Source organism: Camelus bactrianus, chromosome 6 (assembly GCF_048773025.1).
Source record: "Camelus bactrianus isolate YW-2024 breed Bactrian camel chromosome 6, ASM4877302v1, whole genome shotgun sequence".
NCBI classification, from domain to species: domain Eukaryota; kingdom Metazoa; phylum Chordata; class Mammalia; order Artiodactyla; family Camelidae; genus Camelus; species Camelus bactrianus.
This window is the reverse complement of record NC_133544.1, coordinates 70,729,709-70,752,746: the sequence shown is the minus strand read 5'-3', so window position 1 is coordinate 70,752,746 and position 23,038 is coordinate 70,729,709. Positions and strand designations below refer to the sequence as shown.

General features: G+C 45.4%; 1 protein-coding gene across 3 annotated transcripts in view; it reads left to right on the top strand.

Moving 5' to 3' along the window:
• Positions 1-23,038, top strand: part of RASGRP1 (RAS guanyl releasing protein 1) — a 439,223-nt gene that overhangs the window by 255,038 nt on the left and 161,147 nt on the right. For all 3 annotated transcript variants that reach the window (XM_074365886.1, XM_074365885.1, XM_074365884.1), the window contains one exon: positions 16,215-16,288. The gene's annotated coding sequence lies outside the window, so the exon portion shown is untranslated. The remainder of the gene's footprint in view (positions 1-16,214; positions 16,289-23,038) is intronic.

Here is a 23,038-nt window from a genome sequence, read left to right as displayed (position 1 = left end):
ATAATAAAAATACAGAAAAACGCACAGATTATAAACATACAACTCAAGGAACTTTCACAGGCTGAACACAACTGTGTAATTAGGACCCAGATCAAGATACCAAACTTACAAGGACCTCAGAAGCCCACTTCACACCCTCTTCAAGTCGTTGCCGCTTCCCAAGAGTAGTCTCTATCCTGACGTTGAACGACATAGTTTAGTGTATCAATTGGCTATTGCTGCAGACAACCACAGAACTTCAGTAGCACTGAAATCAAGACTGGTTCATTCACCTGGTGTAGCTGTGTAAGAAACTCAGGTCACCTTGGCTCGGCTCTCTCCCATGTCTAGAGGTGGGGGATGCTCTCCCCAGCAGGCTAGCCAGGGCACAGCCGTGGTGATGGCAGATAACAGACAGAAATATGCAAGCCTCCTATTTTTACAAGACAGGGTCTAACAGAGCCAGGATTAATGGGAGGCTAGTAAAGTGAGTTGCATAAGTGCAGGATCAGCTCCTGTCTTTATTGAAAATTTTGATACTTTCTTCAGCATGAAGTGTTTTTTGTTTTTTGCATTAATTTTTTTTTAAACATGGCATTGAAATCTTCTTGACTACTGAGGTTTTCGGTGACCCCTTAAATTTTGTGCCCAGGGTAGTTAAATGCCTTACTTGTCTCACCCTAGTCCTGGACCTGTTGGGGAAATGTGCTCCACATCCTTACCGAGAGGAGCTGCAGTCACCTGGTGAATGGTGTGGATGTCAGGACAGATGAACAATCAGAGCTAGTAATGCAATCAATTAGCACAATTAGTTTTGGCCATTTATGGATGAGAATTACACAGTAAGTATGGTGACTTCTTTCCCTTGACGTTATGTTTGTGAAATGCATCCATAGGGTTATGTGTACTTGTAAGTCGTTCTTTCTCATTGCTGTATGAAACTTCTTATTGCAAAGACATCACAATGTTGCTGGACATTTGAATAGTCACAGTCAAAAACTATTATGAATAATGCTGCTTTGGGTGATCTAATACAAATTTCTGTCACATGATCTAGCATAAATTTCTGTTGCATATCTATGCATTTTTGTTTGAGCATATACCTGGGAGTGGAATTGCTGGATCAGAGGGTTTGTGTATGTTCATTTTCAGTAATACTGCTAGTTTTCTAATGATTCATTCTTTTTTTTAATTGAAGAATGGTTAATTTATAATATTATGTTAGTTTCTGGTATACAGCATAGTGATTCAGTCTTACATATATATATATTCTTTTTCATATTCTTCCTCATTGTAGGTTACTACAAAATATTGAATATAGTTCCCTGTGCAATACAGTGGAACCTTGTTGTTAATCTATTTTCTATACAGTAGTCTGTATCTTCTAATCCCAAACTACTAATTTATCCCTCCCTAACCCTTTCCCCTTTGGTAACTAGAAGTTTGTTTTCTGTGGGTCTGTTTCTGTTTTGTAAATAAGTTCATTTGTCTCCTTTTTTTAGATTCCACATGTAAGTGATACCATATGATATTTGTCTTTCTCTGCCTGACTTCTTCTTAGTAGCTCTAGGTCCATCCATGTTGCTGCAAGTAGCATTTTTCTTTCCTTTCTATGGCTGAGTAGTATTCCATTGTGTGTGTGTGTGTGTGCAAGCGCACGCGTGTGCGTGCCACAACTTTTTTATCCAGTCATCTGTCAATGGACGTTTAAGTTGCTTCCATGTCTTGGCTATTGTAAATCATGCTGCCATGAACACTGGAATGAATGTATCTTTTCCAATTAGAGTTTCCTCTGGATATATGCTCAGGAGTGGGACTGCTGGAACATACAGTAACTGTTTTTAGTTTTTTAGGGGAATGATTTATTTCTTTATCTTTATTTAAAGTCTTGATATCTTGTAATATAAGTTTTGCAGTTTGTTCTTTTTCAAGATGGGTGGCTATCCTTGGCCCTTTCTATTTTTCAGTGAATTTTAGAAGTAGCTTGTCCATTTGCACAAAAGAAAAAAACCTGATAGAATTTTTATTGGGTTTGCTCTAAATCTATAAACTGGGAAGAACTGACATCTTTACACGTTCCCTTGTCTTCTTTAATTTCTCTCAGTGTCTCATACCTCTGTACATCTACTTCGAATAAAATAGGTAGCCAAGAAGTGCATAAAATGGGTAATCAACAAATTCATTGTAGGTACAAGGCTTTAGACTGAATTATATTTTCAGCCACACTACTCATTGCCCCAACACCTGAACTGACCCTTCTGTCCCACTCTTCTGGGCCTCACCTGTGCCCTTCCTTCAGGGAGGTGGCATCTCTTCCTGCCCTCTATCCCTCCTACCTGACAAAGCCTAGTCTTCCTTGATGACTCAACTCAGATTTCACTGCTCTGCAGATCTTCCTCGTGGTCTCCCACTGCAGTCTCCTTTCCCTGGTTTTAAATCACCAACATGTTCTGTGCTGAGCTGTTCCAGTGCCCACTAAACTTTTGGGTGCTGACCAGAGCATGTGTTGGATAAATGAAAACAGCCCTTCCATTTTTTTGTTGCTGCATTTTTGGTTGAGGTGATTTGTTGGTTGGTTTGCTTGTTTTGTCTTTGTAGGACTTCATTTGGATTGAAATTATAGTCAAATAAAAAAAGGTAGTGTCCTAGTTTAGTACTTGGGTACACATCAACCTGATTCTTATTTCACGATTCATTTTGACTTGAAAATATTTATATACACTTAACCTCTTTCCAGTAAGGTTTCTAAGCAGATACATGGCTTGGTATGATTCATTCCACAGCTTCTAGGCTGGTTTAAAAGAAAACCATGGACTGAATTTTTTTCAAATACCAATAGTAGGAGAGCTCATGATAAGGCAGTCACAGCTCCAAATGACCACTAGGTGGCAGTTTCACTCTCAGTATGACCAGCTTGATACTGTCTCGGGCTGTCATTAAAGAAGTCTGGGAATGCAGGATGAACCAGTATATGAAGCTTACTTAACCAGACCTGTTGATGAAAAAAAACGAAGGCCAAAAATCATCCCTGAAGAAAATGGAATAACGGGGAATACAGCACATGGAAAATAGAAGGGAATGCCATTAGACATTATTTCACTGCAAGGTTAGCAAAAACCTAAATTGACCACACTCACAAAATTAGTAAGAAAGATGTGCAAGACCAGAGACAGGTCAGACAGTGTTGAAAGGCAAAGGAGTCCTCAGCTGGGGCCTGGCCCCTTGGGGTTAGGAAGAGGAGATAGGGTGAGGGCATTCTGATAGCACTGAGCCCCTTAAATGTTCTTAAATTCACCTGTTTGGAGCCTTTAAACAACATCAGATGGACTGTACCCAACTATTTCTGGTTGAAGCTGTTGTCAGCCCTGAAATTATGGGAGGCCCTTACCAAGTTTTGCTCTGCATTTTGAGGGATGGAGGCAGAGCACCTGTGTTAATCACCTATTCTATGCAAGTAACTCTGTGGATTGTATTTCATTGGATCCTCACAACTTTATGAATTAGGTAGCCTTATTCCCATTTTACAGATAAGAAAGCTGAGGTTCAGAGCAGGTATAGAGCTCCTTCAAAGCCACAAAGTAAGACATTGGGGGATTGAAACCCAGCACTCTGTTACCGTAACTCCCAGGCTAATTCCCAAGAGATCCCACCTTCCTCTACTGGAAACAGTGAGAGCATCTTCCTCAGATTGCTGTGGGATGAAGGGAGACTGCTCACAGAGAGCCCAGCAGCGTGTCTGGGGCACAGTCAGCACCAGTAAGCAAGAGGTCACCAGAGGCGCAAGGTCCTTCCTCGCCAAGGCCTTCCAAGTTGGAAGCTGCAGCCGTTTTCTCTGGACCCCAGAAAAGACAATGGCCTGGAGACAGGCCTCACTATTTTGCCCATGTTGCTTTCCCCAAAAAGTGATGTTCTCCCCACCCGAAGAGGAACCTCTTAGAGGTCCTGATGGAGGGGAGCTGAGCCGGGGGCAGTGACTGACCTGGAGTAATTGCCCTCAGTTGTCTGTCACCCAAGACTGCCTGGTTCCCCTCTTCTGGGTAACCAACCCTGAAGGGCTCTGTTTAGTCTTTCTTGTTCTGACTCTAAGTTCAGTAAAGGTCTTTACAGGCCCAAAGTGTAAACCAGGGCCAGGGCTTGTCTCCGCAGAAAGCTGACGAGGCTCGCAGAACAGCAGGTCCAAGTATTTCATGGGCCCATCCCCACAGGCCACCACAGGCCCTGAGGAAACTGGCAGAACAGTGAGCCCTGCAGAGACAGCAGCTGAACGAATCAGCATCTTCTATCAGGAGGGATTTGTTTTACACCACACGTTCCTTCAGGCCTAGAACAGGGAGACTGAGGCTCAGAGGAAGGAAGGCCTTGAGACCTTGGATGGGCCTGAGGATTCAGAAGCCCTGGGTGGCTGTCCTGCTGATGTCCTGGTTGTTAAGACACCACGTCCGCTCATAAGCTCGCAGTAGGGTTTTGATTTTTACACACAAAGAACCTGAGGGATGAAATAACCCATTCTTTCTCTGCTCTCAACCCCACAAAAACTGCTAAGAAGAAAGACAATCGAGGCTAGGCCAAACTGCTAGATTTAGAGTACACTGCTCAGGGGTGAGTTAACTGAAGACGACAGTTTATGTGAACAGGAAAGAGCTTCTCTGCTTTGCCCCCTGCTGAAGGGTAAGCTGTAACGGGCTACCGCAGGGAGGGAGGGAGAAGTTTAAGAGAAGGGCTAATAGGAAGGGGAATTTAGCCTCTTCCCTGTCATCCTCATCCCTACCACCAACAGCAGCAACCATCTGGCCCTGTCCCTAGTTGGGTGGAGGGAAGCAAGGACCTAAGCAGGACTCCCCACAAAGGATCAGAGGAGAAGAGAGATTGTAAGCTCTCCCCCAGCTGGAGTCTCCCAGACTTGTCTGCGCTGGGTTGTGAGGAGGGAGGAAATGGGGCGGGGACAAAGGTCGTCGGGTGGGAGGGGCTGGAGGCCACGTTCACTCCTTCCTGGACTCCAGTGTTGTGATGGAGGAGGGCCACAAGTTTGCTTGGACCCAGCATGGTCTGGAGGCATTAGCTGGATCCTGAGATAGTTTGCCAGCCCCAGAGGACACTTGGAGGAGAGAAGAGGAGCATGGGGGATGGGTGCGTGAGGGCCAGGGGCTGCCTCTCTGAAGCAGCAGACATGACAGGAAGCAATAGGAATTCCTCTGTGCTTCCTGCAAAGGCCAGCCTCTAGCAGCATCTGTCCTGGAGGCCAGACAGGTAGGGAGGCCAGCAACAATACCTACCAGCAGAGAAGTAAGCCCAGATGTGCCAAGAAATACATAGGACCAGATGGAAGGACGCCCTCCCTACCACCAAACATAGCTGGCCATGAAAAGGAGCTTCTCCACCACTGGCAGCAACCAAGGAAATTGGGGGTACATAGGGCAAGAAAATTGTGTTCAGTTATAAAATGTATTAGTTTCCTATTGCTGCCATGACAAATTACCGTAACTTCAGCAGCTTAAAGCAAGTATTTTTTGTCTTAGTTCTGTGGGCTGGAAGTCCCATGAAGCTCACTAGGCTAGAATCAAGGCAGCAGCAGGGCCAAAAGCAGAGCCTTTGTGGAGGCTCTAAGGGAGAGTCTGGTTCTTTGCTCATTCGAGTGTTGGGGTGTTGGCAGTTCCATGGCGTTGTGGGACTAAGGTCCCTGTTTCCTTGCTAGCTGTCAGCTGGGGTCATCCTTCACTCCTAGAGAGCTCTTGGTTACTCATGCAGCCCCTTACATCTCAGAACCAATGAGGCATCGAATCCTTCTCATGCTGCCATCTCTTTGCACCTTCTTCCATGGTCACACTTCTCTCTGTGAGCACACCCAGGGAAGGCTGTCTGCTTTTGGGACTCCTGTGATTAGGATGGGCCCACTGGATAATGCAGGCTAATCTCTCCATCTCAAGGTCCCAAACACTAATTACACCTGCAAACCCCCTTTAGCCACGTAAAGTAATATATTTGCAGGTTCTGGGGATTAGGACGTGAACGTGTTGGGGGAGCCATTTTTCTGTTTCCCACACCATTATGTATTCAGCAGGAATTGATGTAGTGTCTTCATGGGCCAGGCGCAGGGCCAGTCGCTGATTTAAGATGTCAGTATCAGGGGCATTAGGCTGGGGAGGGAAGCTGGTGCGGGGGGAGGTGCAGCACGCTGGGACATGTCTCACGGCCCCTTTGCAATACTTCAGGTAACACCATTTATAAAATACAGTATAAACTGTACCCCCCCACCCCACTCAGCCCTTTGACTCCCCACCTCACCCCTGAGTGGTAAAGGCTGCAGCCAGGTCTGGAGTTTGCTGGACGTCTCTGGAGAGGGTCATTCCAATTCTCGGGGGTGCTAAAGAGCAAAGCTCACCAAGGGACTGAGAAGGGGGACCTCTAGTTCGGCCACAGCAGCAGGTGGGGCTTGCGGCTCCTGGAGGGGCCTGAACACAGATGCTGCTCTTGGCCTTTAGCCTCCTGACCTGGTTTCACGGTCCCCTGGGGGACCAGAAAGGGGAATGCCCAGGGTCCTTGTAACTCCATATCATAAAAGAGACAGGGAGAGGGCAGAAGAAGGTTGGTTTCTCACTAACTGAAGCCCCTTCCGGCTGAGGCTCCTGGCCTATATTTTACAGCTCCTGAGCTCATGGGAGCCACCGACTTGCTGCGTTTTTTCTCAACCACAGTCACGGTGAGTCAGCACAGTGGTTCGTTCTCAGCCGAGAGGCCACAGCTCCCAGCAGAGCTCCAGGTGGAGCAGCCTCCCGATCAGCCTGGACCGTGGCCCTGCCACCGTGTCCCCCCAGCGCTGGGCCTCCCTGGGCTGGCAGGCACCCTGGGGCACCCCTGAGCAGCAGTTCATCCAGCTGAGTGCAGGGCCTCCAGAGCCATGGCATGAAAGGTGATGGTCACGGGTAAACCAGAAAAGAAGTCAGCAGCCGGGTCTGACAAGAACAGGGTGGTATTTGGCCAACAGCATCCTGAGCTCTGTGCTCAGGGCCAAATTTGAGGTCGGAGGGAAGTTGGTTGGGTGTTCTGCCTTCCTCTGCTCTAGAGTCTGCGTCTGGGAACCAGGCCCTGACAGCTCGCATCCTGCAGACACAGTCCACCTCGCAGCACCATGTTCTGGCCAGTCAGACTTCCAGAGATAGGAACAGCTACGAGGAAGTGTTGCTCAGTACCTCCCATTTAAAGGGCTCTTTACTACTCACACCACAAAACCCAAAATGCCGGCGGTGGTCATTGCTGCCACTACCACTTAAAACTTGCTGGCGGGGGACACCTTTAGGGGGTGATGCCCTCAAAAACAGAATATTCCTTTTTTCATCTTTCCTGTACCTCTCTTCAGGGCTAAATCACTGATGATTGCCCTGAGTGATACAAAAACAAGCTGATAGCAGGGAGGAAACTTGTCAGCAATCACTAGCCCCAGACAACAGCTCTGTGGCTTGGAAAAGAAGTCTTACTCTAAAGAGCCCCCACCCTACCCCAGCTCTGGATTACTAACAGCTTGTACAGGGTGTGTATGCCTGCAGGCTTCTTGGCCTCGAGCTAAGCCTGGGAGGGAGCTTTCCCCCGGATCTTCCCCCAGAGAGCACCATTACAGTGACCAGAATAATCAGCATTTCTCATCACATGCACATTTAATTCTAAGAACCAAGTGTGACAGAGAACTCTGCTGCTGCTCATTACCAGGAAGGCGCAGCTTATTTAACCCTCCACACTCTCCGACTGCCGATTACAGGTAGATGTGGCTTCTAACAGTAAAGTCACAGTGTCCTTCTTGTTCCAGATCTACTTGTAGTGAAATGTCCCTGGTAAACGCTGCAGCTCCTGAACACATCCAGCACGAGGGTACCTTTACACTTCCTACCAACTTCCCACACTCCAGCTTCAGTGAGTTTATAAACAAGTTCCTGGTTCAACTGTCTGACAAGCAATTACATAAAGGGGATTGTAGCCCCGCCCCCACCAGAATAGGAGCTCCCGGCCCCACCCCGTTTTTGTGCCACCTCAAAACTGCTGACATCATGTCAACCTCCTGACTTTGGGGAAGCAGGGGCAAATCCTCTCTTCCTTTTCACTGTGGTTAGACCAGCTCACAGACCCAGTCTCTTTACCACGAACGTAGGCTAGTTGTCTGGAGCACACAAAATCAAGAGCAAAAATCAACTCACATGTTGCAGAACATGTTCAGCTCAGGAGAAAACTGGCTGGCTGAGAGCGTCTGCCATGCTGTGTCCCGTCCAGGAATGTACACACCTTGCTCTCCCACCAGCTCTTATCAGCTGAGCATGTGAGACAGCTCTCGGAGCCCAGGAAAAAAGTCCTGTGTACTTGGGATAGAGATTCGCATATGAAGTGTTTCAGAAAATAATAGATTTATAATGGACTAGAACCAGGGTGAGATTTAAAGGCATGTTCCTGGGCTTGAAGTTGAGATCTCTCAGCTGGGCAGGTGGAGTTAGCGCTTCCACTGGGAGAGTCTCGTGAGCTCTAGGAAGACAAGGCTCCTGTCATAGGACATCTGGCAAATTTCCCAGCTGTCCCTTTACCTTTTAGGAGCCTTGTAAACAGGTGTCCATTCATGTCCTGAGATTGGCTTCAGTTCCACGGGTGCCCTTGGAACGAGCTTGGAGCCCAGCCCCTCTCCTCTAGCCCATGAGCCTTCTCACTACTCCTCCCACATCCCAAGTCTGTCCCCACCTCGGAGGCCTTTCCTGCTATCCCTTCTGTCAGGAATGTTACTGCCCCCCGGCTCTCTGTGTGGCTGGGTCACTCTTACTGTTCAGGCCTCAGCTCAATCATCTGCCCTCAGAGAGGCCTTCCTTGATGCCCTCTCTGAAGTGGCCCACCCATCCCAAAGGTTTACTATCCCACCATCCTTTCTTATTTTCTTCTTATCACTGTCAGACATGGTGTGATCTGGTTTGCTTATTTCCTGCCACGTGTCACCCTACAGGAGGGTCAGCTTGTGGGAACAGGGCCCTGTTCTATCTTGTTCACTGCTGTGTTCCCAGGGCCTCAGAGGGCACCTAGCACATAGTTGGCAGCCATTGGACTGCACCCTACGGGCCTACAAGGCCTGCACTCACTCAGTTTCAAGACCTAAGAAGAAGCCTGGAATCAGCAACAGAGACATCAGTGGTTTAGTGGACGGGGGAGCTTACATGGCTGAAACGAGATCCTGAAGTGACCTCCCACCATGTGCGGCAGATGGCGGGCAGGACGTGGCAGCAGGCTTTGCTCCCAGGGGCAGGGGAGGTTACAAGTTATAGGGGGAATTAATGTCAGGTTGGCTCACTGATTACCAGGGAAACCAGCAGACGGGCATGCCCATCAGTGCTGTTTGATAAGCATAGTAGAGAGTTCTGATCTAGAGTTGGAACAGTCAGGAACTGGGGCCTGGGGCCAGTTTGTAGGAAAGTGAATCATGTGAGTAAGTGTAGGTGAGGCAGGCACTGGTGGACAGGGGATGCGCAGAGAGCAAGAGGACAGCCATCTTGAATGGCCTGACTGCACAGGAGCCAACAGACATTTGTTGAAGGAATGTTGAAAGGCATGTTCAGATGAGTGTGTCTGATGGGCTGGGCATCCACAGGAGTCGGACTCAAGGGAGGGAGCAGGATCCCCGGACTCCTGGGGAAATCCCCTGAGTGGACAGGACTCTGGCAGAGGGGGGCCAGGCCACTGGGCTTGGATGCCCTGTGGAATGGCTGTCCCAGGTCAAGAATCAGGCTGTGTTGGGTCATCCCCTCCCCCTGTCCCACCCCAGGGAGGGAGAGTACTGAAGTGTAAAACAACTAGGGCCCTCCAAGGCTGTGACAGAACTCTTTCGGAAGATCTTATTTCCAGAGAGCTTCCAGGAAGACCTCTGGGAGTAAAGACACTGGATGCTAGACTCCTGCACCTTTAGACCATCTTCAAGTCAGGAAACTCAGGAAAGCGCCCTGAGTGGGAGAAATAATGCTTAGGGAGCATGATTTTAAGTGAGTCTACAAACATTGTTTGGAACTGACCTCTCTCTGGACTTCCTGTTTAAGTGAGTTAATAAAGGTTGATTTGGCCAGTTTCAGTTGGGTTTTTCATTCCTTGCATCTGAGAGCATCCTCAGTGAGATGGTCGTACAGAAAGTGGTGGAGCTGAGGCAAGTCACATCCAACTCTAAGGCAGCCAAGAGTCAGGAGAGGGCAAGGGATGTCTGGGAGGTTATTTGGATCCAGTCACTGGATTTCTGAGCAGTTTTCAGCTGATGGAAGGTAGGTTGTTAAGGAAATGATATATCACCTTGATTTTCTTTCTTTCTTTTTCTTATTTATCAGATTCCCTACCTGAAAATGAAGAGTATTATCTAGATAGTCAATTACCGGTTTCTGGTTTAAAAAAAAATTGGAAAGAAAGGCCAGGTTTGAAGTTCAGAAAGTTATTGAAATTCATAGCTAAAATAAGGAATCTGGATTATCTCAGATTTTAGTTAAATATCTAGTAAATCTACTCATCCAGCCAATAACCTCTGACTAATGAGTCTAACCAGGTTTTCAGTAATTTTCCATTCAGGGCGCCCACCTTCAACCTTAGAAAGGCCCCTTTCCTATTCAGTCACTAGAAAATAATCAAAGTGCTAGTGGAAAGCGGTCGCCAGAAATAGAAATGTTTCTTGGGAGGTTCTTGTACCCCATGCCTACAGGTGGCTTAAGGAGAGGGTGGTATTTGTTTCTGCTCTCCTGCAAAGTTGAGATGGCTAGAAAATTCCACAGCAGTACTAAGCAACTGCCAGCAGGGCAGTAGGGACAGAGCATGTGACCTGGCAACTACAGCATCCGGAAAAAGAAAAGTCAAGGTGAATCTTTCTTTACTTCCTGATGAACGAATTGCCTTAAGCTACCGCAGTGCAAAGACATGGTGGCACAAAAAGACTAAAAATTATGGAAGGTGTCATTTAGAGGCTTTGTCAAGAGCAGTGATGATCACACCCTGTGAGGTCTCAGCGCTCTGTGACGAGGGGTCCGTAGCAGGAACAACACCCTTACTAGTGTTCAGGCTCCGCAGAGGACAAAGCTTTTTAGTCTGCAGCAGCCAGTCTGCTCTTCCTTACTTCAGAACACTTAGAACACCTCCACTTGATGCTTGCTAATTTCTCATGCATAATTATCCCATGATGATTTTACATGTACATTCACATGAGTAAAATACCATAGTCCCCCATTATCCGTGGTTTCACTGTCTACAGTTCCAGCTACCTGTGGTCAACCACAGCCCAAAAATATTAACAGAAATAAGCAGCTCGTAAGTTTTGAATTGTGTGCCATTCTGAGTAGTGTGATGGAATCTTACGCCGCTCTTCTTGGTCCTTCCGGGGATATCAGTCATCCCCTTGTCCAGAGTACCTGCCCATTAGTCACTTGGTGGCCGCCTGGGTTGTTTGACTGTCCTGGTATCACAGTGCTGTGTTCAGGTCACTCTTATTTTACTTAATAACAGCCCCAAAATGCAAGAGTAGTGATGCTGGCAATTCAGACATGCCGGAGAGAAGTCGTACAAGCTTCCTTTAAGTGAAAAGGTGAAAGTTCTCGACTTAGGAAAGAAAAAAATCGTATGCTGAGGTTGATCCACAGTAAGAATGAATCTTCTACCTGGGAAGTTGTGAAGAAGGAAAAAGAAATTCATGCTAGCTTTACTTTTGCACCTCAAACTGCAAAATTTACAGTCATGGTGCATAAGCGCTTAGTTAAGATGGAAAAGGCATTACGTTTGTGCAATAAGGTATGTTGAGAGAAAGAGAGACCACATTCACATGGCTTTTATTACAGCGCATTGTTATTGTTGTATTGTTGTTAATCTCTTACTGTGCCTAGTGCATAAATTAAACTTTGTCATAGGTATGTGTGTCTACAGAAAAACATGGTATATATAGGGTTTGGTACCTTGCGTGGTTTCAGGCATCGCTATGGGTAAGGGGGGACTAATGCATGCTTTTTACACTTTGCTGGGTGTTGAAGTTGGTGTGAAAAGGCTTAGATCCTCCCCTTGCAGTGGCTTTCCCCAGCACTGGGTTTGTGAAGCTCCGAGGTGTAAAACACATTCATTTGAATGGTACCATGAGGCCAGCAGGTTTGCATTTTCTGCCTTCCTTCCCCAGCCTGTATCCTCATGTGCATCCCATTCATGTTTGTCCCTCTGAAACCCTATTCAGTGTGTCCTCACTTCCCTGGAGAGTAAGCTGCTTCCAGAATAGAACCGCTAACTTTCTCTTCAATTGTTTCGGTAGTCACAGACCTCCTACCTCCCTTTCTGGTTCCACATCACCACCTCCCCGCACCCCAGGACTTTCCCACCTTGAGCTTAGGCCATCATGGACCGGATCTCCCATGGCAAATCCCCCTACCTGTAGAAGGTCCCAGACCTTCCAGAGGGAAGTAGTTCAGAAAAGAGACATCAAAAGGCAGACTGGTGGAAAGGTGGGGAGTCACCAGGCGGGCGTGGGAAACCAAAAGGGCTTCAGTTGAGGCGTGGATCTCCTCCTCAGGCCTCAGCCTATCCCCTTAATCCACATGCATGTTTTGAGTTAGATACATGTAAACACGATCCCTAATATCTCTTCTTTCTGATCAAGACTTGTTACCCAGTCTCTCTGTAGATCATTGAAGAGGTTCGATTGAATATAGTGATCCATGCTTTGATTCTTGGGATGCTCCCTGGAAAAGGAATCTTTTCCAGAGTCTCCCATCCACAAGCAATTTCATGACAACACTACCTTTACATTTGAAATCCTTCTGTCTCTCCACAAATCTCCTAGTCAAACCCTGGAAATAAGCAAAGCGTGGAAGACTTACAGCTCAAAGGCCCCTTGCAGCTGTGCCCTAAATCAGCATCCCTGAGGATGCCCGCCCATGTGCCACAAGCGGGAGGTCACTAGCTGCATTTCTCCAGATCCTCACTAGAGGGAGCCTTAACATATTTTTCTTCCCAAACATACCTGAATTTACCTGATGTTTATTAGGCCACTCTTGTGTGTTCCTTGACTTCCTAACAACCAATGACTGTAACAGCCGTATCTTTTAGGTGCTTAACGTTCAGAAAGCTGTCACGTGTTAGCTCATGTAGTCTCCGCGACACCACCCCAGGTGAGCACTATTCTCATTCCCATCTTACATATGAGAACACTGAGGTGCAAAGCAGGTAAACAACAACCCCCAAATAAATGACATATTAAGTTATGCATAAAGCACCATGGGCACATTGATGGAACAAAAAAAAAACAATAATAGTCATAACTAATGTTCATTGGGCTCTGTGTGGCCAGTCTGTGTCAGATGCTGCGTAAATTTTCCTTGACCCTCCCATCATCTGGTCTGGAAGTTACATCAGAAGCATGGGTGGGTTCCACCCCCCAGGAGAGTAAACACATTTTTTAAAAGGCACTGTCTTTTGACCATCTCGTCTGTTGTCTCTTGTTCTGACCACAAACGTTTCAAAGGCGTTTGAACAGACCGGGTGTTCCCACTGCTTCCCCTAATGTCCTCTCATCCAGAAACTTCCAGAAGCCAAAACTTGCACTTGTGCTGCACTGTCAACTATTCATGTAGCATTTACATTGTATTTACAACATTTTACATAGCATTTACAGTGTATTCAGCATTGTAAGTAATCTAGAGATGATTTAAAGTATATGAGAGGATGTGTTTAGTTTACATGCAAATACTACACCATTTTACTTAAGGGACTCGAGCAGATTCTGGCATCCACCACGGGGGTCCTGGGACCAATCCCCCATGGATACCAAGAGACAGCTGTATTGAGCTCTTGACAGGAAGTGGAGGGACATGACCTTGCAGCTGGGTGGTGGGGAGCTTGTCGGCCTTGCTGAAAGATCTTAGTATCCTGTGAGCCAAAGATTTTTAAGCAGAGATGTCATATGATCAGATCTACTTATCACTAAGACCTTTGACCAGACTATTTCAAAATAATTTACTGCTTTTGACTGGTTTTAGTTAATTAACAAAACCTAGGAGACAGGATAACAGCACCATCGCCCCCGCTGTATGGGTGAGGAAGCTCAGGCAGAGAAGTTAAATGACGTGCTTAGGATCTTAGATTGTCAGGGACAAAGCAAAACCTTGTGCCCTAATCTTCCAGTTCCTGGTCCCGAACTCTGTCCCTAACAGTGACCCAATGTCTGACCCCAAGAAAACCAGGGCACACTTACCCGTACAAAGACTTCTGAGTCCCGTCCACCCACCATCACCTCACTCAGCACCTTCTTACCCGGCACTGCCTCTTGACACGCTCTGCCACAGTTCCGCAGAGAAGTTTCTGCCACCCTTGGTCAGTCTTTTGCATGTTTGGAGGTGCAAACGTTTATTCACACGGCAAGAAAGAAAATTCAGAGCCCTGCTGACCTTTTCCACTCTGAATTGCCTTTTGCACTTTCCCCATCTAGGTCAGAGCCATAACATAATGCATCTTCAGAAACTGAGTTTCAGCCAGTTTAAAGCATTTCATTGAAGAAGATATACTTCAGTTTGGTATTTAGCTCTTCAGTGATACCCTGTAACCCTGTAACACTGGGTAAACTGTTTGAAGAATTCTAAGAATCTGCTCACAGGAAAGGGCGGCTCTGGGGGCCCCCTAGCTGTTCTCTCTGGATTCCTTTTAGCTCAGAGTTTTGAAGTGTGGGTGGGGCCAAGAAAGGATGGTTAAGGGTGAGGAGGTGGGGGGAGTGAAAATCAAGGGGCAGAAGAACCAGCCATGGAAAACCTTGGACAAATATATCACTTCTGAGGACAGGGGGCCCCTCCTTCATACATGGCTACATACCAGCCCCCAGCACGCAGGTAAATCTATTTTGATGATGTTGACTGTGACTCATATCACTAATTAGGCAAGGAAGAAAGGAGGGGAAAGCAGCTTTGGGAGACAAAACTGAATCCGTAGGAACACTAGTGATGCCAGGACCTAGAAGCAAAGATTCAGGGCACGGGAAAGGACAGCGGTGGCTGTACAGACCTGCTGTGGAAGCCGGGACTCTGCAGACCACACGGAGCCCTGGCCCCGCCCCTCCTAGCTGCATGACTTTAAGCAAGTTAGAGAACTGCCTTGAGCCCATTTCTCTTCTGTAAACGGGGATCAGAGCAACCCCACACAGAGCCGCTGTGAGAACTGAGGGATAAACCATATAGAAGCCCTTAGGCTGGTACCTCCTGGCACCTACCAAATGCCCAACAAATGTGAATTTTCATTAATTAAAAACTCAAGCTTGTCCTCCTTCATTCCAAAAAGTCTGTCACCTCCGTGAACTTTCTCATTGTTTTTTCTTATGTCTAGACTGTATAGCACATGGAACTGTATTCAGTATCTTTTTTTTTTTTAATGGAGGTACTGGGGATTGAACCTAGGACCTTGTGCATGCTAAGCATGTGCTCTACCACTGAGCTGTACCATCCCCCGCATTCAGTATCTTGTTATAACCTATAATGTAGAGAATATATATATGTAATTGAATCACTTTGCTGTACATCAGAAATCAACACAACATTGTAAATCAACTATAACTTCAATTTTTAAAAAGTATACATATTTTAATTCTTCATTCATCTCCCTAACCACAGTCAGTTAATCAGTTTCTCATAAACAAAGCAAACTGCCCAGCCTGCTATATGGTCAAAAGGATACACTGCCTCCTCTTTCTTCATTGTTAACCAAGTTTTGTTTTGTTCCTTATTTTCTGGGAAATGTCGTTGGCCCTAGGTTCCTCCTCCCAGAGCCAGCAGCAGGGCACCACAGTTTCCATCTCACTAAGCATATAATGGGGCATCCTGGGGAGATAATGGATTCCAGAGAGCAAGGGGCCACTTACACAGAAGAGCCTGGAGTCTGGGTAAAGGGTGACAGCGCAGAGACTGCACTAATGCACCCCTTCCATTACTGTTCTCCAATTTGTTCCGTCTCCCACTATTACCTTCAATTAAGCTTTGCTCTTTGAAACTTTCTGTCTGTCCCCTGGGGTCATTAGCTTTCATCTGGCCCAGCAGTTGGCAGCCAGAGCTGGCCCCAACGTGTCTCAGAAATCTCAAAGTTGGAAGACAGATAATTTTTTTAGAAACCTTAAAATGGCTCTTTACCTTGAATGTTTTCAGCTTCAATAAAAGCCACTAGAACATGGATTCTGAAGAAGTGATGTGCCAGAGGCAGGAAAAAAGATGACCAGCTTTGTCTATTTTCTGTTCCAGGCTCTGAGTGGGCAGGCCAGCATTGAGAGGCACCAGTAAACTAGTTTATTTTGCACCTGATTTAGCAGCTATAGGTAAGTGTTAACATTTTTCTTTGGTATATCATTTTAAGTCACTTTGTCTTCTTACAACTCTGAAACCCCAAAGCTGTTGCCCCAGCCATACTGGGGAAGGGGTGAAGTTGGGCTGGGGTCGGAACTGATAGGATAACTGCTGGATGACATCTGGAGAGTCTCATTCTAGAGCATTTGTCTACTGAAATCCTGAAACAACTCTCGCTTTCTGACACTGTCTTCCACCTCCCCACACTCCCACTTACACCCCTCGAAGAAGAATGGAAGTTGGAGTCCTCGGTCTGTCTATATCAAAGTAACAACTGTAATATATGCATACCGCCACTAGATGGCATCAAAAGTCCCAGTTCTATTGCTGTACTTTGTGGCAGGTACCTTGCCGGGCATTAAGAATCCATAGGTGAATGAATAAAAAAGACAGAGTCCCAACCCCGCCAAAACTTCACGTCTAGAAAAACAGACGGTGAACAAAATATTATCAGTAGTTAAATGAGAACGCTGGGAGGAAGCGTCCAGAGGCTAATGCTGGGAGTGGGCAGAGACAGCAGAGCTCACCACGTGTTCTGTGGGCTCCTCCACAAGCTCCAGCCACCTTGCAGGTCAGTGGGGCCTTGGGGCTAGTTCACGGCAATGGGGTGTGAGTGGAAACCACATATTGACACTTTGTAGCCAAAGCAGAGAAAAGTGAGTATAATTTCTCCATGCTTCTCTCTTCCTTTGCTGTGATAGCTGGTAACATGACAGATGGTGGAGCCTCTGTGATAGCCTGAACTCCCTGAGTGATGATATGGAGCAGAGGCCTGACTGACCCCCGTGGTGCTTGATCCCAAGCCTTCCCTGCTCATGTTGGATGGATAGCATGGATCTTTACTGAGTTAAGACATAGAGATGAGGCTGAGGTCAGGGAGTAGTTTGTTTCTGCAGCATAACCTAGAAGGTATGTTAGTCTGACCGAGGACCAGCTTCCTAGTTGCAGAGATGGAACTAAGAGTGAGATCTTTTTTTCCTCTGTGAGTGGCCCTTTGCACAAGAAGCACCGACTTGTGAGGATGAGGGAAGTACAAGCAAGACGTATTGCCCCCTCCAACCCTCCTGAGACCAGTGGGAAGAAAGGGAGACTCCCTAACGCAAGAGGCTAGGTGAGCTCACCGTTTCTTACCACTCCGAGCAGGGCACTGAGCACATGTCAACAGACCATAGAGTCTGATTGTTCCAGCAGACCCGGGTCAGGCCAGGGAAGGGCAGAGCTGCAGGCAGCTGGTCTCAGCAGAACTGATTCACAGGCTGATGTCTCAGGCTGGCGCAGAGATGGTCATGAGGTCTCTGTATTTCTGTCAGGTAACTCATGGTTGGCCTAACTGGACACCAGTAACCTACCAGTCAGCTTTCTTTCCAGTTCTGTGTTTTGGGGGAACTTCTTATTTTGATATAATTTTTGTACTTCAAGAAAAAAAAATGGAAGAAGAGTAGTAGAAAGGACACCCATCCACCCACACCCAGATTTACTAGTCCACTTCTGAAGGGTTCCTAAAAACCAACTAATCTCTTTCCTATCAAACGTCGCCTTAATGCCCAACTCAAAATCCAGTATTAAATTCAAGTTTCACAAGTCAGTTTTATATTTAAGACTTGCAAACTTTGCAGAGTATCCTTAAGAGATAAAGACTCATTTCAAATTCAGAAAGAAAAGGTAACACTCTGGAAAAATAGGCAAAGGCTCTAAGTAACCAGTTACAAAAGGAGTAGAATTGACAAATAAAACTCTGAAAAAACTTTGAGCTCTCTAGTAATTAAATAAATATAAATCAAAACCTCATTGTCCACCTGACCGACTGACAGAGCTTTCCTTGAAGGGTAGCACTGGCCTCGGGGACAGTGGGAGGAAGTGGCCTCGCTCAGACACCATTTCTAGAAACTGGTGCAACTTTCTGACTGGCTTATCCAGCAGCAAATGTTTTTTTAATGCACTTGCCCTTTAGCACTGCAATTTTAATTCTAGGAATTTATCTGAGGGAAATAGGTAAATACATGCCCCTGACTCCCGAGTAGAAAGGTATATGCATCACAACATTATTTATCAGAGAAAATATCAAAAAGTAGGGACTTTGGTGAAATAAATAATGGAGTTTCACACAAAGCCCTACCACCACCTACATAGCACTCACTGAATGCCCATTCTCAACAGTCTGCACGTATTAACTCATCGAATCCCCCCAGCAAGTAGGTTCTACAATTACCATCAGCATTTCGTAGATGAGGACACCCAAGTGCAGAGAGGCTCACTAACTCATCCCGGGTCATGAAGCTAGTAAATGTGGAGCTAACCTCGGCACCTGGGCAGGCTGGCCAGAGTCTGCCCTCTTAGACGTGCACCATCCAGCTTCTCACAGGGCGTGTGAGCCTCTCTCTGCAGCCACTAACGTGACAAAATAGATGGATGCTGTCATGGAGCAATATCCCTAATGTCTGATGGAAAAAAGCAGGTTATGAAACTTAATGCACAGTATGAAACCATTTTCTAAAAAGGAATTAGATATACATTGATCTAAGAATGTGTCCAACATATTTCTCAGTCAAAAGCTTAGCAGTGTTAAGGCCATGGGGTATTTTTGCTTCTTTTTGCTTCTCTTTATTTTCTACGATGACAGTGTAGTCCTTGTAATACAACATTTTAAGTGACTTTTTCCACTGCTTTGTCCCACCTTCTCCTCTTTCCTTCTGCGGGTGTCGGTCCCAAGGACGCTCCCTAGGAAACATCCCGCACACTAAACTCCATTTCAGAGTCGGCTTCCCAGAGAACCAGACCTGGGAAGGTTGGTGCCTGGAGCAGCCGCAGGAAGGAGGCGGTAAAATGATGTGTAGGAGCTGGATCTCTCACCAGCCAGCTGGCAGTGAGGACCCAGCAGTGGGGGTGGCTGGAATTCAGACAGCCCCTGATGTAATCACTGGAACTTTCCTGTGGTGAAATAGGACAGGGCATAGCTGGAAGGGAATGCAAGAGCTCGTGCTGTGTGTTTGTGTTGGAAAACCATGTGCAAAGAGTAACCTTGAGGACAATGAGGTTGCCGGTTGCTACACTCTGTTGAAGTCCTACAAAAAGAATCTAGCTCAACCAAAGGCTGAGAGCAATTCACAGGCAGTTGAAAACCAAGTGACAAAGCCAGAGGCATAAGAGCAAATGAAGAGGTTTTCGTCACCTGAAGATGAGGGCAAGGAAAGTTGAGGCTTACCCAGGCCTTGATAGGAAGTGCAGCCCAAACTCCAGTCTAAGTTAAAACTCCCAGTCAAGGCAGGTGTGTGATGCCAGAGTTAGGAAGGCAGTTGGGGGAAATAAATCCTGACCCATGGGATGTGATGTCTGGGTTGATTTCTCCCGAACACTTGAATCAGTTCCCAGATTCCTCTAAATCCTCTGAGCCTGAAGAAATGATCCACCTCTCACGTTAAAAGCTAGGAACACTCCCTTGCTTAAAAACAATGCAGAGACCTTTACCTGCCCCTGCCCCTGCCCCTGCCCTTGCCCCTACCTCGACACTTGGCCTATAACTCTGATTAAGTTGCAGCATCACCCAGCTGCAGACATGCTGGGCCTGATAAGGAAGAAAATGGAGTACACCCTCAACGGAGCCCAGTCCTGCCTGGCAGGTGCGCAGTGGGACTGGACTCTGAGGGCGCTTGATCAGGGAGACTAGACTTACTGATATGGGAGTACTTTTCTGAAATACAGATTTTAACATCCTAGCAAGGACCCCAAGAAATGGTACGTGCTGGACTAGGCTATTTTCTAGATACATGGAAAAAGCAATGGCTCCTAGTAAGCGAGGGTAAAATGCCAGAATTCCCACAGCAGATGCTGGAGGAAGGGATTAAAAGACTCAGAGAAGTAGGCATGGTGCAGGAGACACACCATGTTTGGCTGGAACATCCACCAAATGATTACATTTCACAGAAAGCTGTAAGTATGCTGGTGAGAGGCACACCAGCATCACTAAGAAATTCAACTCTCCTTTGCCGACTACTGGTGATGGTAGGAAAGGTGATTACAGAACTTGGCTAACTGATAGTAATAGAGATAAGAGGAGCCCCATCCCACTCCTTCAAAATAGAGGCCAGATAATGATGTTTAACTGTCAGAATGGATCTCATTATCATGAGTGGCAAGGTTGGAGTCATAGCCAAGAGGGCTTGGCCAAGACAGTTACAAAAGTAGTTAATAGGACACAGCATCCCTCGGGGAAAAATTGATGGAATTCAGCAAAGCTACTCTTTAATGTACCATTAGAATAAACCAAAAATGGATGATCAAGAAGCTGAGAACAATTGCCCCAATAAAAATCCAAGATCACTTGCCCAGTTATTGGACTTAACCCAGGCTCCAGATTTGGAGCCAATGGTGGCAGGAAAGGCTGGGTTCCCAGAAGGAAAGACTTATGGAAGAAAATTATAAATGGCCAATAATTCATGAAAAGCTTCTAATATCAATTGTCTTCAAAAAATGGAAATTAAAACCATGCAAATTAAAATGTCTATTACCCAAAAGACTGACATTACCAAGTGTTGGCCCAAACGTGGAGTGTTTGATTTGGGGATCAAAACTTAATCTCATAATCATCAGGTGGTAAAAGTAGTGTGTAGTCAAAGCATGTGATTAGAAGCTAATACTGCCCTCCCCTAGACCCAAAGAAGTATGCAAAGGGTTCAGGTTATGAATGCTTTCTTTCATGATTTTTTTTTTTTTTTTACTGAAGTATAATCGATTTACAATGTTGTGTTAATTTCTGGTATATAGCATAGTGATTCAGTTGTACATATATGGATATATAGATATATATTCCTTTCCATAGTCTTTTCAATTATAGACTATTACAGGCTTTTTCATTATAGGCTATTAGATACCGTACAAGGCTATGAATATAGTTCCCTGTGCTATATACAGTAGGACTTTGTTCTTTATCTGTTTCGTATATAGTAGCTAGTGTCTGCAAATCCTAAACTCCCAATTTATCCCTCCCCACCCCTTTCCCTCGTGATAACAATAAGTTTGTTTTCATTGTCTGTGAATTTGTCTCTGTCTTGTAAATAAGTTAATTTGTGTCTTTTTTTTTTATTCCACATGTAAGTGATATCATATGGTATTTTTCTTTCTCTTTCTGGCTTACTGCACTTAGTATGACAATCTCCAGGGCCACCCATGTTGCTGCAAATGGCCTTATTTTATTCTTTTTTATGACTGAGTAATATTCCATTCTATGTATATACCAGATTTCTTTATTCATTCATCTGCTGATGGACATTTAAGTTGTTTGGCTAATGTAAATAGTGCTGCTGTGAACATTGGGGTCCATGCATCTTTTCAAATTAGAGTTTCCTCTGGATATATGCCCAGAAGTGGGATTGCTAGATCATATGGTAAGTCTGTTTTTAGTTTAAGGAACCTCCATACTGTTTTCCATAATGGCTGCACCAAACTGCATTCCCACCAACAGTGTAAGAGGGTTCCCTTCTCTACACACTTTCTCCAGCATTTATCATTTGTGGACTTTTTAATGATGGCTGTCTGACTGGTATAAGGTGATACCTCATTGTAGTTTTGATTTGCATTTCTCTGATAATTAGCGATACTGAGCAATTTTTTCATATGCCCATTGGCCATTTGTATGTCTTCATTGGAGAATTGTTTGTTTAGGTCTTCTGCCAATTTTAGGGTTGTGTTGTTTGTTTTTTTTGTTATTGAGTTGTATGAGTTCTTTGTATATTCCAGAAATTAAGCCCTTGTTGGTTGCATCATTTGCAAATATTGTCTCGCACTCCATAGGTTGTCTTTTCATTTTGTTTATAGTTTCCTTTGCTGTGCAAAAGCTTGTAAGTTTAATTAAGTCCCATTTGTTTATTTTTGCTTTTATTTCTATTACCTTGCTAGACTGCCCTAGGAGAACATTGCTACAGTGTTCTAACTTCATTGATTTACGTGTGGCTGTCCAGCTTTCCCACCAACACTTGCTGAAGAGGCTGTCTTTTCTCCATTGTATATTCTTGCCTCCTTTGTCAAAGATTAATTGACTTTAGGTGGGTGGGTTTATTTCTGGGCTCTCTGTTCTGATCCATTGATCCTTATGTCTGTTTTTATGCCATACCGTGCTGTTTTGATTACTGTAGCTCTGTAGTATTGTCTGAAGTCTGAGATGGTTATTCCTCCAGCTTCTTTCTTTTTCTTCAGTATTGCTTTGCCAATTATGGATGTTTCATGATACGTATTTTAGGATTATTTGTTCTAGCTCTGTGAAAAATGTCCTGGGTAATTTGATAGGGTTTGCTTTAAATCTGTAGATTGCTTTGGGTAGTTTTCATGGCTTTTTAAATATTTTTTAAACCTTTTAATCCCCATGAAGCTATATAACCTCTGAAAACTTTTCAGTGTGTAACCTTCTGGATTTTTTCCATGCTATGAAAGCTATCTAGTAACCTTTTTTTTTCAGACTTAATTTTAGATTTACAGAAAAATCAAGATGATAGTAAAGAGCATTCCCATATACACCTCACCCAGTTTCCCCTTTTATTGACATCTGACACTAGTATAATACTTTCGTTATTATTAATGAACTGAGATTTATACGTTGTTATTTACTAAAGTTCATGTTGTATTCAGTCTCCATAGTTTTTCCCCAAGTCCTTTTTTCTGTCCCAAGATCCCTTCCAGGATACCCGATTACACTTCGCTGTCATGTCTCCTTGGGCTTCTCTTGACTGTGG